Source organism: Rhinolophus sinicus, chromosome 7, assembly GCF_057876585.1.
Source record: "Rhinolophus sinicus isolate RSI-liver-muscle chromosome 7, RSI-T2T, whole genome shotgun sequence".
In the NCBI taxonomy this organism is placed as follows: Eukaryota; Metazoa; Chordata; class Mammalia; order Chiroptera; family Rhinolophidae; genus Rhinolophus; species Rhinolophus sinicus.
This window is the reverse complement of record NC_142507.1, coordinates 33263694-33278000: the sequence shown is the minus strand read 5'-3', so window position 1 is coordinate 33278000 and position 14307 is coordinate 33263694. Positions and strand designations below refer to the sequence as shown.

Below are 14307 nucleotides of genomic sequence, written 5' to 3'. Positions count from 1 at the left end.
TGAGAGAATCTAATAAATTACTTTGGAAAACATTTGTCATGTTTTAATTCCAACAACAATAATGCTAATGAGAGCTAGGAATACACTGCCATCATCCAAGGAACCCGGGCATCTGTGCTACCACCTTGCTAACACGCAGGTTTCAAAGTTTTTCCATCCTCTAAATGTAAAAGACACTCTGCCTTGGTCACTCATCAGTGTTATCCCATCTTACATAATTTTGTTTTTTTGTCTTCAAATTTCAGACAGCTTCTCCGTTCCCCCCACAAAGAGAATACAATTCCATTTCCTTTATCAATCTCTATTGCCCTTTGCGGGTATGCTTTCCAAAACACTCCCTTTCTTTCCTGAACTATGTTTGCTCTAGCTTTTGTTCTGCATGTTTTCTCTAGCTGACATGCCTTTTCATGTAATGTTTACCATTGGTAGTTAGTTGTATTTCATGCTCACTTAAAACCTACCCAGTCCATTAAGTCATCCAATGTTCCTCGGCTGGAATTAATTTCTCACTCTGCAACACCCTCACAGCATCTTTGTACTTCCGTTAGAGCACAATTACATTGTACTTTATATTATGAGAAGCATTTTTGTCAGTAGATGTCTCTTTCATAATGCTGGTGGATATTTTATTATTTATTATTTTTCTTTGACTCCCTCACAGTGCCTAGAAGAGTGCAAAAGTGGTGTGTGTGTGTGTGTGTGTGTGTGTGTGTGTGTGTGTTTTAAGTGGGTGCTATCTATATGTCTGTTTTAATAAATAAAATTATCTCTGTCAGATTTCACATCCTATGCAACCAATAAAAGTTTTTTCAGCACAGATGTTTTTTGAGCTTCACCTCTTTACCTTTCTAAGCAGGCCTCAGCTTAGAAGGATCTCTAAATTGTTATCATTGTATAGTAAGATCTCACCAGCTCTGATGGTCTATAATTAGAACTGAATATGTGATTTTCTGTTTCTTTACCATGTCCCCTTATTTCGCAGATAAGACATGCCTGCCCAACACATCTTCACTTGGTCACTCAGATGTCACTGCGCCTTCTGGAGGCCAGCTGCCTCCTCCATTCCCAGAGAGAAGGCTTATTTGATGTTTGGAACAAGATACTACGAATACAGGACAGAATTCTTTTATTCAACAAGCATTTCTCAAGTGTCAGTAGGTTTTAGGTACTCGGGGGAATACAGCCCCTGGCTGCCCCTGACTGTGTTAAATGTGTAGAATTTGGGGTCAGGAAAACAGAGTTCAAATCCTAGTTCTGCTGCCTGCTGTGCATCCTTGGACAGCACTAAAATGGTAACATTGTGGTGAGAGCTCTCATTGCACAGGCACCATAGTAACCTGCCCTCATTGCGTGTTGTGCAGTCACAGTTTGTTACCATTGTCATTTATGTAAATATTGTCAATGGCACTGCAATTGTGTATTTTACAATGTCATATTCTCCATGGAAAATAGCAAAGTCTCTGGCATTTGTGAGTACTTAAAAAAAAAAAAAGTTTGTCAACTGAATGAATCAATTGTCAAAATACTAGATAAGAACAATAACTGCTGAGGAAATTCAGACAAAAGTTATTTACTGCAGGCTAAAGGGAGGGAAGGCAGGAAAGGCTCTGTGCAGGTGAACAGTGTGAGCAGGGTTGAAACAAGCAGACGGAAGGGAATGGATCACAAACTTCTTGGAGGCAGAATCGTGCTTGTCCAGTTCACTGTATGTCTCAGCTTCTAGCATACCAGGACTGACAATTAAGTTTGCAAATTTGTTGCAATAATGTTGCTAACATTTTTTTCATATCAGAGGGTTTATTCATTATGAATTTATCCTAACTGGACATACAGTTAACCAAGTTTATTATTTGGAAGTGCTGAAAAGGCTGCATGAAAAAGTTAGATGAAAACAATCTGAACTTTTTCTCAACAATTCATGGCTCTTGCATCACAACAATGCACCAGCTCACACAGCACTGTCTGTGGGAGTTTTTAGCCAGTAAACAAATAACTATATTGGAACACCCTCCGTACTCACCTGATCTGGCCCCCAATGACTTCTTTCTTCACCCAAAGATAAATGAAATAGTGAAAGGAAGACATTTTGATGACATTCAGGACATCAAAGGTAATATGACGACAGCTCTGATGGCCATTCCAGAAAAAGAGTTCTAAAATTGCTTTGAAGGGTGGACTAGGCACTGGCATCGGTGCATAGCTTCCCAAGGGGAGAACTTCAAAGTGACCATAGTGATATTCAGCAACAAGGTACATAGCACTTTTTCTAGGATGAGTTTGCGAACTTAATTGGCCTCATACTGCCCTAAACACAATAGACATTAATAAGTATTGGTTATGTGAGTGAATGGCTTCTATGGGTAGGAGAGATTGTTAATAACAATAAATATGATTGACTACAGTATGTATTAAGAAAAAACAAGATGAAGAGGCGGTCAGATGACTACATGGATGGCAAGTGAGGAGATATTATCAGCAAGAAGAACATGAAGCAGGTGCTGGAGGTTTGTATGTCAAATTAAATAGAGGGAGTGAGGAACCATCTCAGGGTTGTGTGCAGAGGTAGTAAATGCAGAACTAGGAAAGGGTTGGGAAACTGGATATTAGGCCATCAGATGATGAGGAAATGGACTGACTGGTGAGAGAATAGAAACGAAGTCTCAATGGCTGAGGGAATAGGAGGATGAGGAAGAAAGTCAACATCTTGGTGTCCTGGAAATGTGCTGTGTTAGAGGGTGCAATGCTTTGTGAGAAGACATGATGTGTTCATTGTTGCAAGTTGCATCTGAGCTGATGGAGAGGCATCTAGGTCATTTGTTATCTTACTCCACAAATATTTTTCAAGTGCCAATATGTCTGGAGCTCTTAGAGGAATACAGACATGACAATCCCTGACAAGCCCTGAATATGCCAAAGCGGAGGGTGGATTTTGGAGTCTGACGGACACAGTGAGATGAGATGACTCCTTAGACCTAGAGCCTGAACTTCATAATTGAAGTTTCAGATAAAGTGTCATAGCTGGGTCCTCACTATGAGTTGGATCCAGTTCCCCAAGGAAAATAATAGAGAGAAGCAGCAGAAGTGGGGTGACCAGAAAACAGGGCGTGGTTTTCCATAGCTATGCCTGGTGAGATCAGGAAATAATGCCCTTTGCATACCTTACCCTCCTCCTTTATATCTTAGCTTAAATTTCACCTTCCTCCACATTATACTCTTTCTCTGACATGTACAACAATGTCTGACAATTAAGTTTGCAAACTCATTCCAGAAAAAGTGCTACATAACCTCATTGCTGAATATTACTATGGTCACCTTCAAAGCACTCCCCTTGGGAAGCTATGCACTGATGCCAGCGCCTAGTCCACCCTTCAAAGCAATTTTGGAACTCTTTTCCTGGAATGGCCATCAGAGCTGTTGTCGTATTACCCTTAATGCCCTGAATGTCATCAAATGTCTTCCTTTCAATATTTCCTTTATTTTCAGGTAAAGAAAGAAGTCATTGGGGGCCAGATCAGGTGAGTAGGGAGGGTGTTCCAATAGAATTATTTGTTTACTGGCTAAAAACGCCCTCACAGACAGTGCCGTGTGAACTGGTGTATTGTTGTGATGCAAAAACCATGAATTGTTGGCGAAAAGTTCAGATCATCTAACTTTTTCATGCAGCCTTTTTAGCACTTCCAAATAGTAAACTTGGTTAACTGTTTGCCCAGTTGGTACAAATTCATAATGAATAATACCCCTGATATCAAAAAAGATTAGCAACTTTTTTGCACAAGTTCGCAAACTTAATTGTCAAACTTCGTAAGCATTTCTTTCTTATAGCACAGAACACAGAATTCATGTCTTTACTTTGAAAAAGAAAGGTTTGCATCCACCACTGTGATTTAGTGCAAAGACTATGGTGTTTTATTTACCATTAAATCTTTAGAACAGTTGGCCCTATGACTTTCTGCAATGATGGAAGCGTTCTATATCTGTGCTGTCCAATATGGTAGCCACAATCCAAGGTGACACCTGAAATGTGAGTAGTGTGACTAAGTGAATTTTAAATTTAATTTATTTTAATTAATTTAACATTAAATTTAAGTAGCCACATGTAGCTCATTGCTACAATATTGGTCATCGTAACTACAAAATTTACCCTGAAGCCTGGCACATAATAAGTATTAATAAACAGTATTTGAATAAAGAAATAAATAAGATACAGAGTAATCTGGCTCAAGTCTCTCTGGAGATATTTATTTATCTATCTATCTATCTATCTATCTATCTATCTATCTATCTATCTATCTATCTATATACCTTGTCCACTGTATCCTGGGAGACAGGACTCAAACGTCTCCTACTTATCCAAAAGTAGAAAATTGCAACATTTCATAGACCTTTCATTGTTATAAAGGTCTATTAAGGGTGGAATCAGATTATGACTCTATTTTTGCCCTTACCATCCAAAAACTGTCCGGGATGACTTCCTCTTATTATTTTTATATTAACATTTGTGCTATTTGGAATGGCATCTGTATATCCCAACTCCTTTCTCCACATCTAGTACAAAGAGTTGAGCCCTCAAATTACTTAGTTGATATGTAGGAAAATCAATATCTCAGACAAAGGAAGTCTACCTTATTCTGAAGTGGCTCTGCTTAATAGTTACAGAGATGTAGAATGCTCCCCTGACACACATCCCTGACCACCCACCACACATACTCAGATCTCTTATGGAGGGAGATAAAATAATTTCTGGCTGAAACTAGCTCAACAAATATCAAGACTTGAAGGACCAAAGTAATAAAAGTCAGCAAAGAGGAAAGCAAGAAGAACTAAGAAAATGTATTTTTCATATGTCCAATAATCTAGACACTATTTTATTATTTTATAACCATGTATTTTTCATATGTCCAATAATCTAGACACTATTTTATTATTTTATAACCAATCTACATACCATATCATCACAGTTAGAATAATAATTGATAGTGAAACAACAAATAGAGAATTTTACTTTTTATAACGTACTATAGGTTTTCTATAGTCAATGTACACCCTTAACATTCACTAAAAAAATATTTTTGATCACTGAAAATAGTCTCTAAATAGCAAAGGCAAAGGAAGAAAAAATTTTATTTCCAACTTCATTTTTCTTTTTTCTTTCTTTTTTTTTTTAATTTATTGGGGTGACCATTGTTAGTAAAATTACATAGATTTCAGGTGTACAATTCTGTATTACATCATCTATAAATCCCACTGTGTGTTCACCACCCACAGTCAGTTCTCCTTCCATCACCATATATTTGATCCCCCTTACCCTCATCTCCCACCCCCCTCCCCCCTTACCCTCTGGTAACCACTAAACTATTGTCTGTGTCTATGAGTTTTTGTTTCTCATTTGCTTGTCTTGTTCTTTTGTTGTTTTTGGTTTATATACCACATATCAGTGAAATCATATGGTTCTCTGCTTTTTCTGTCTGACTTATTTCACTTAGCATTATACTCTCAAGATCCATCCATGTTGTCACAAATGTTCCTATATCATCTTTTCTTACCACCGAATAGTATTCCATTGTGTATGTATACCACAACTTCTTTATCCATTCATCTATCAAAGGACATTTTGGTTGCTTCCATGTCTCGGACACCATAAACAAAGCTGCAATGAACATTGAAGCACAAGTGTCTTTATGTATAAATGTTTTCAGATTTTTTGGGTAGATACCCAGGAGAGGGATTGCTGGGTCATATGGTAATTCTATTCGTAATTTTTTGAGGAACCTCCACACTGCCTTCCATAACGGCTGCACCAGTCTGCATTCCCACCAACAGTGTATGAGGGTTCCTTTTTCTCCACAGCCTCTCCAACACTTGTTACTATTTGTCTTATTGATGATAGCCATTCTGGCTGGGGTGAGGTGATATCTCATTGTGTTTTTTATTTGCATTTGTCTGATGATTAGTGATGTTGAGCATTTTTTCATATGTCTATTTGCCATTTGTATGTCCTCTTTGGAGAAATGTCTCTTCAGATCGTCTGCCCATTTTTCAGTTGGGTTGTTTGTTTTTTTGTTGTTGAGATGCATGAATTCCCTGTATATTTTGGATATTAGCCCCTTATCAGAGACACTGTTTGCAAAAATTCCAACTTCATTTTTCTAACTTTTTAGCCACAACTCTATTACTCCAAGTGCATAACCCCTTACTGCAAATATAAATAAATATGCCAAATATAAAAAAAGATCAGGAATGAATTTTTCCTTATACTGCCGATTTCTGCTTTAGAATTGTTCCATGTAGGCCCATGACATGGCTAAACTATTGAGGTATTAAAATAAATTTCACTGTTCAGTAAAATGTAGGCAAAGTTTCAATGAGTCAGGCAATAGTTGTTCTAGAGAAAACTCAGTTGGGATTTTCCTTTGTCATCTCAGATAATGGTCCATACACTTCACCTAAGAGGATCACTGTCATGCAGGGCGGCATGTGGGGTCTCTGGTCCCGCTCCCCACACAAGAACGCAGGATGTGGTGAGGCCAAAAAGGAACACCCATGGAGCCATAGGTAGGGGAGTCACACCACTATAGTCTCACTGGAGGCTGGGTTCACATGACGTGTGACCTCCTGTCTGCTTTTCTGCCAACCGTCCTACTCCCCTCCCCAGCGCAGCCACGGCAGTTATATCATTGGCCAATTGGCTAACCGGCCACAGCCGACTGCCATCTACTACTCGAGCCAGCACCCCTCCACGTGAGGCCGAGAGCCTGGAAACTGCTCTCCGGGGCTCTGTCCCCATAATCACTGAATGCTTTGGCTATAAATTTAGGTTTCTAGCCTTAGACCATAAAGGGCCCTAAAAAGAGAGGAAAAGAAAGGGGAAAGGGATACATGAAGAATAACGGGTAAACTTGAGTAAAAATACTACAAATTTAGGCCATGAAAAGGGTCAAGCTGACCTGTTGACACCTCTAGTCTGCTTTCTAGAATATCAGTCTCCTTACCAACTAGAGCCAGAGCATCCCAACCCGTTTGCTATGGACCAGAACTAACAGGTTATGTGAGTGCTGACATCCTATGAGTCCTCCAAGCTTCCAGGCAGGACCTAAAGAAACAAACAGTGGTGGGGCCGGAGGTGTAGGTAACCAAAGAGAGTCATTTTCTCATTGGGCCCTGCTATGAAAGTCTGAGGAATACTTGACTTGACAAGAAGGAAAAAAAAAAAGTCATTGAAATGTGCCCATCTCCATCAGATATAACTAAAGATCTTAAACATCAAGACCTTCTTTGGATATCTTTAAATAAATTAACTTGCACATAGTCTAACATCACCAGTGTTTCAGGGCTGACTGAAAAGGATGAGCCAACACCTTTTTCTCTCAGTGAAAAAATCGTGATTGAAAAACTTTTCAGAAAGGAAAGAGCAGGAAGAGAATGTGAGTCAGATATGAAACACAGTTTAGTTAACATTTCCCTTATCCACATGTGTGTATTTAGGATAGTCTCTCTAATCTTATATAAATGATCTTTTAAGATTTAATTTCCTTTTTCTTGTTTAAATATGTATCAAACTCTACAATGGACTTACCATAAAAATAAATCAAGCCACATAATGTCAGAAAATAACACTTTATGCATATGAAGTTCCAGTGCCATAGAAATAATAATATAAACCCTCAGTGTAATGCCTGTTTTATCAGCCCAGTGAGATTTAAAATCATGACCTTCTTTTTACCTGAAGCATTCAAAATTATTCTAAGTAAATACTGAACCAATGGGCAGGCATTGTAATTTCCTGACTATGGGTGAACCATCAACATTCTCTGAGCCTTACTTTCTACATTTGTGAAATGGGGAAAATATACATTTGGTGAAATGTAACAATGTTAGTAAATTTCTTGACACAAGGCAAACAGCATGTTGGAAGTACTCAAAAATAGTATTAACAAAATAATTTGAAAAATCCTCTTGATCTATTAAAGCTATTGTTACACTTGAATAAATGGGAAAGTAGAATTTTAATTTTAAAAATTCCTTCACATTTTGAAATTTAACAAAACACGTCAGTATGAAAGTTCCATTTTTCTTTTGAGTTCAATGAATGAGATGAATTTGTCACCATGAAGTTGTCTATGAAACTTTCAGTGATGACTAAAGTGTCCATTCATGTCAGTACAAAATATATTTCCACCTGAAATGAACTTCAATCTAAGGCACTTGAACTTTAGCCTTCATAACAACTAGGATTTTTTGTTTTGTTTTGTTTGGACTGTGAAGAGTTCTGTCTACAATAGCAGATGTAAGTTTGCTGCAAAAGAAGTAAAAATAAACTAGACTACAAAGAACTTTAACGGGAAACCTAAGTGTTGGCAACACTGTGTGATCTATATCTAAAAGAAACAAATTAACACCACACACTTTCAGGACATATAGACAGAAATCAATGAAAAGATGTTCTTGCAAATGGAATATTGAAGGGCAAGCAATTGTACACTTCTGCCTTCAGCATCTTTCCAATAAAAAGCAGGTTTCAATACAGCAGAGGCTGCATTTTCTTTGTGTTTTTTTCCCCTTTAACATACAGCTAGTTCAACCTTTAGGTACCACATGAACCTCTCTTGAAAAAGTTGCCATTAGGAATTACTCCTATGAATACAGTGATAAAAAATGGAATTTGGTTACAGCTAGTCCATTATAAAAATGGAAAGGAACACTAAAACACCCTCTTCCACTTCCCTTTGTGTGTGTCTCTGCGTGCACATGTGTGTATGCTTGTGCTCAAATGCATGTCAAGTTCTCTGCAGAAGGAAAACTGTTTTCACACTTGAGTGTGTGTGTGTGTGTGTGTGTGTGTGTGTGTGTGTGTGTGTGTGGTTCCTGGGTGGTGGCTGCTGTTCCACCTGCAGACGAATGAGGTGTGCTGCTGAGCCACAGTGGATGGGGGTGGGTAAAAGAGGTGAGAGACACAGGCTTCTGCTTCATGCAGTTTTTTTAAAGCCCCATCATGCTATGAAGGGGACTAATTTATGCCTCAGATCAGTTCATTATATGTATTTGTGTCCTTTTCCTGTCATCTGAAGAAACATTATGCAATTTAGAAGATTCATAGGGATGTTGGTTTTTCATCAGAACACAATGCTACACCCCATGCCTGCTTTGTTGTGGGAAAATGGGGTCTCCTCACAGCAGTTTCTGGATGTGCTGCTGGTGCAGCAGCTGAATATAAGAAAATCTGGAACCAAGGTGCCTTGGGAAATGAATAGGTGTAGTGACAGGGACAGTCTTTCTAACAATGCAGCACATGTCTCTGATCTGCTTTCTTGATCTATTCTATTAGTAAAAATCTGTGTTCTTGTGAAATTTTTTTAAAAAATTAAACCACCATTCAATTAGCTTAAAAAGAAAAAAAAAGAACTCTATTGAACAAATTGATAAGTCACACTTTTCTAAAAACCCAGATTGCTTTTTTATTGGTTTTCTGGTAATTGTGATTGGGTAATCAGAAGCTTTTAGTACGTTTTTTCTCTTGTGAAACACAAAACAAAACTACAGAATGAAAGTATCATTCATTACCAGCAGTTCCAGGATTTTTTAAAGACAGTTATAATCAAAGGGTTTGTGGCTGCTTTTATTTTGTTCAGGTTATTACCAACATGATCAATTTTGTGGGTACTTCCCATAGTTGAGTTCCTGCCCATAGCATCAGGATAAATATTAGTTTGTGGTGCTTGTAAGTGATATGTCTTCAGAAGAAAAAAAGTTTATGAATCAAATGAAGTTAAATGTTTATTATGCTCAGCATGAAAATTGTCCCTTTTCTTCTCAAATTTCTCCTTGAACACATCTGTCCTTGGGGGCGTTGTCCTATTTTCTCTCAATCTATAACCAGCCAACATCAAAAGTATCTTTAATTACAAATGATAATTATAGAAACCATTTTTTTTCTGGTCCTAGACATCATTCAAATTTTCCAACTCATGAGGCCTCTTACATATCTGAAAGTGCCTTGATGACACTTATTCTTTGAATGAAGAGATGGTGACTTTGATATACATAGTCTCTGACTATGGAAAGATGAGTCATCTTTCCATTTTATTAGGGCATACATGCACTTTGACACCACTTGATATCAACCTAGCTGAGGTCTGTAAATGTAGTGTTAGCTTTCTTTTTCTAATAATAATTAATAATAATAATAAACCTGAGCAGAGAGATTAGTTAATTTTTTTAATCCCCAGAGGCTGTTAGCCATGAAGCAATGGTGCTTCAAACTTCTGAGTTAAGTTCTGCACTTCACAGTGATGAGTTTGAAGTGATAATGGAAGATGAAAAAAGGATTTGCGATGACTGGGATAAAGCGCTAATCTGTACCACAGAACCTGCTGCCTCTATCCCTAACATTTACTCTAAAATGCTTTCAGCTTTTAAATCCACCCTCCAAAATTAGTAGGGGGTTAAAGTAGAACCCATTGGGAGGTTACATTTATTTAATATTCAGTCCTTTCTTGGATGAAATATTGCACTCTATCCTCATAGGTATTTGTCAAACCATTAGAGTAATGGTTTATAGCTATTAAATGAAATTGCAGTTCTGTTTGTAAGTTCCATTTACACAGGATAAGCAAAGTACCTTCAGTTATATTTAAAATACCTGAAATCTTAGCTGCAGCCCATGAAATTCTGGAGACTGTTAACTAATTCATCACCATGATGGGAGCACGTCACAGGTGAAACTTCTCCAGGTGTCTGTGGCACACAAAACCACAGCCAGCACACAGAGTTCATTTCTTCAGGGTGGGGAGCCTGGCATTGGTTGATTTTTTGTAAGCTTACACCCTTGTTTTTTAGAATCAAATGAGAAGGTTCTTTCAATCATTGTTCCCAGCACAGGAATATTTGATATAGTTCACTCTGATAATAAATGGAGAATCATGCCGAGAGTTAAAACAGAGCTTTCCTCAGAAAAATCCTGTATGCCTTTCCCCCACCATGCTTTTCACTTTTGTGTGTGTGTGTGTGTGTGTGTGTGTGTGTGTGTGTCATTATCATAACCTTTATTATTGCTCTTTCATTACAGCAATAGCTTCAGGTCATCGATAGCAACTCACCATCGGATGCTTGAAAACAGGATATGGGATGTTGCCTGCACAGCATCCAAGCCCCAGGCCTCTTGCTGGCAATGACAGCATTGCTGTTTCCTTGGGGTGGGGCGCATACCCATCTCAGTCCATGTAGTTCCATGTGGAACCTCCCCCACTCCCAGGCAGAAGGTGAGGCCCAGCTCCTCTGAGATTGGCTCAAAACTGTGTCATACACTAAGTCAGTCCAGTGAAACTCACTCTGGGGCTTTGTGCTAAAATTGTTAAGTAAAGCGCATCTACTTCTCGGTTGACGTTGTTAAGCCTTTAGAGTTCTTGGTGGTCCTCTTGCCTCCAGGAGGGAAGCCAGCACACAGGACATCAAAGCTGAGAGACGGAGACAAACAGACCTTGACCACAGTCCTTGAACATCTGGATACATCCATGTCTGAAGACCCACCCCGGACCTTCACAGTGAAACAAAATTGCCCTTTTGTGCTTACGTTTTGTGCATAAATGTGGCCTCTGTCCTGCTTATGTGATACAAGCTACTGCTGGGATAGGGTGACTCGGGGGCTCTGGGGCCACCGCAGGTGACTGGGACGTGGGGGCTCCTCCAGGCGTGGGGCCCGTGGCTCAGCGTGCAGGACTCAGGGACGCACTGGCCCATCCAGACGCGCTCGGGGTGTGAGTGCGCGCTGACAGACCCAACGGACACCCGAGAGCTTCCGGAAGTTCCTGCCGCGACTCAGATACGGTCGTGATGATGGAGGAGGTGATGCTCATTGTGATGTGGTGACAAAAGCAGAGGCTGCGTCCAACACGAGTCACTTACCCCGCGGGCCAGCACACACCGCTTTTCACTTTTTTTTTTTTTTTTCGCTTTTCACTTTTATAAGCAATTTGCACCGATACTGCTGAGTACAAAGAAACTGAGATAAATGAAGTCTTTAGAACTTCACCCTTCTCACGAGGTGATGAGTATGATTGCTTTCAGTAGAAGAGATACTCTTGTGTTCAAAGGATTAATTACCCAAACTCACAGTTTTGGTGGTAAGGGATCCCGCAGAGCCTGCCCCTTGCTCCAGAGAGTAAGTTAACACGACACTAATGGGCTTCTTAGTTTACAGTGTCAGTTCCCAATAGATTCTGATTGGACAGCCCCATTCCTACTCACTACTTGAGGCATGTGTATGCACGCATATATACTACTATCCTTAAAGAATCTGTGTTTTAAAGTGTCTTGACCAGACACCTCACACAGATACACCTTTGTGTAAATTAGACAAAGGTGCCCCTTCCAGATGTGTCTGCTCCAGAGGTGCACAGTTTAGCAATTGGAGCAGGACTTGGATTTCAGGCCTCTTTTTGCCCCTTGACCACTTTTCTTGCGCAGGGCCCAGTCTGCACAACTGTCTGAGGCAGCTCTGACCTATCCTAAATAACAGCAACAACAATTATGGTGGCCATGAAAATATGCTGCTCAGATCTCATCCTTCAGGAAGCATAGTTGATTGACAGCCCCCGCAACTGCCCCTTTGAATCCATCACATCTGTGCCAAGGCCACTCTTCCCCCTGCTGCTCCTGGCAATGACTAAGCATGGCAGGGTACTACCCCTGACCCATTTCTGTAGGCATCCTATAGGAATCCTACAGAAAAGCATCCCTCCAAAAGACAAGTTTGGCTTGGAGACTTCGCATTAGCCTGGCCCAGACACCCTTTGAACTGTCTGAGACTCTCCCTACTCCTCCCCTTCCTCTTATTTCTCAAGTGTCAGATGAGTTCTCTCTGCTTTCACGGGTTTGTCCCATTTATCCTTTACAAGGCATAAACTCCTATCAATCTCTTGCTCTTCTAAGCCTATCTTGATGTCTGCTTCTCCAAAAATCCAACACAACAACTAAAATTTACTGTCTTTCCAGGTACCAGCCATCAAGTTAAATGCTTTACATTTGATTTCTCAAGTATCCCTCCCCACAACACAGTGAAGGAGATGGTCTTAGCACTCTCTTCGCTTTGTAGATGATGCAGTAGAGGTTTAGAGAGGGTGAACAATTCCCCATGTCACACGACTTGCGTAAGGCAGAAAGCTAGGATTTGATGACAGATTTTTTTCAATCCGTTATTCTGAACTACTCAACTACCTTGCTACATTTTTTAACTATGATGGTAATGATAGAAACTAGAAAAACTCATTTAGAGTTGGAGATAATTTTTTTCTCACAAAAATGGCAAAGTGAAATACTCCCTTTGTCCTGAGAAAATCACCTAAGTGGCCCATTTACTAACCCAAAGGTAATGCAATACTTATTATTCTACGAGAAAACACTGTAGTACAGATGTGTTTAGACTGAGAAACTGAGTGTTTTGTTTGGTAATAATTATTATCTTTAATAATAATTAATTGCTGATCTAGAGCAGAAAACTGGCCATGTAAGGATGGCCTGTCCCCAAAGTCTAGCAGGGGACCCTGTCACTTTACCTTTATGTCTGCTGGGAAAGGCAAGAAGGTTGCCAAGTTCCCATGTTTCAGACATCTCACTGAGGCTGGTTTCTACTGAATCACAAAAAAAAAAAAAAAAAAAAAAAAAAAGATTATGGAAGAAAACTGGATCAACTTCTGAATGAAGACCCTGATCCTCATGAGTATTGGGAAAGCCTGGACAATTGTGGCCGTGGAGAGGAGTAAATCACTGGACTTCTGGACTTCTTGGATTATGGCAGATCTGCAGCAAACTTTCATTTTTTGAGATAGACTAGGACACATGAGATACAACCCACACTATGTGGAGGACAACCAGTGACAATAACAACCATCATCTATTGAAAGCTTATTATGCATTGAGCACTGAATTAGGTGCTTTGCTCACAGTAAACATGCAATGTCATATTTATTCCATTCAGCAGTCCTGTAAGGTCAGTACTTTGATTGTCATCGCAGTGACAAAATTTTTGAAACTGAGCCTTAGAAATTTTAAACAATTTAGTCAGTCATGGTCATACAACTAGTAGAAGGCAAATAGGACTCAAAACAAAGTTTTCTGGTTCCGGGCTCCAGCTTAATCACCAGGAGATACTTAAGCTGGAATTCAAACTGTCAGAGACTCACCTGTGCTCAAGCAACGTGTTTCAGAAATTTTGTATTTAAGGAACCCAAGTGGTATTTTAATAACATCATCCAAAATAAGAAAGGAATGATATGCAATGGAGTTTTCCCCAGTGATTCATACTGTGCCAAGCAA

The 14307-nt window shown here is 39.4% G+C and overlaps 1 long non-coding RNA gene across 1 annotated transcript; it reads right to left on the bottom strand.

The window, feature by feature from the left end:
- Positions 1–11018: 11018 nt before the first annotated feature.
- LOC141568556 (uncharacterized) lies at positions 11019–11765 on the bottom strand. The gene is made up of 2 exons (XR_012491709.1): positions 11567–11765; positions 11019–11450 (listed from the first exon to the last, which is right to left on the bottom strand). It is a non-coding gene; the product is annotated as an uncharacterized LOC141568556 (long non-coding RNA).
- Between the last annotated feature and the right edge of the window lie 2542 nt (positions 11766–14307).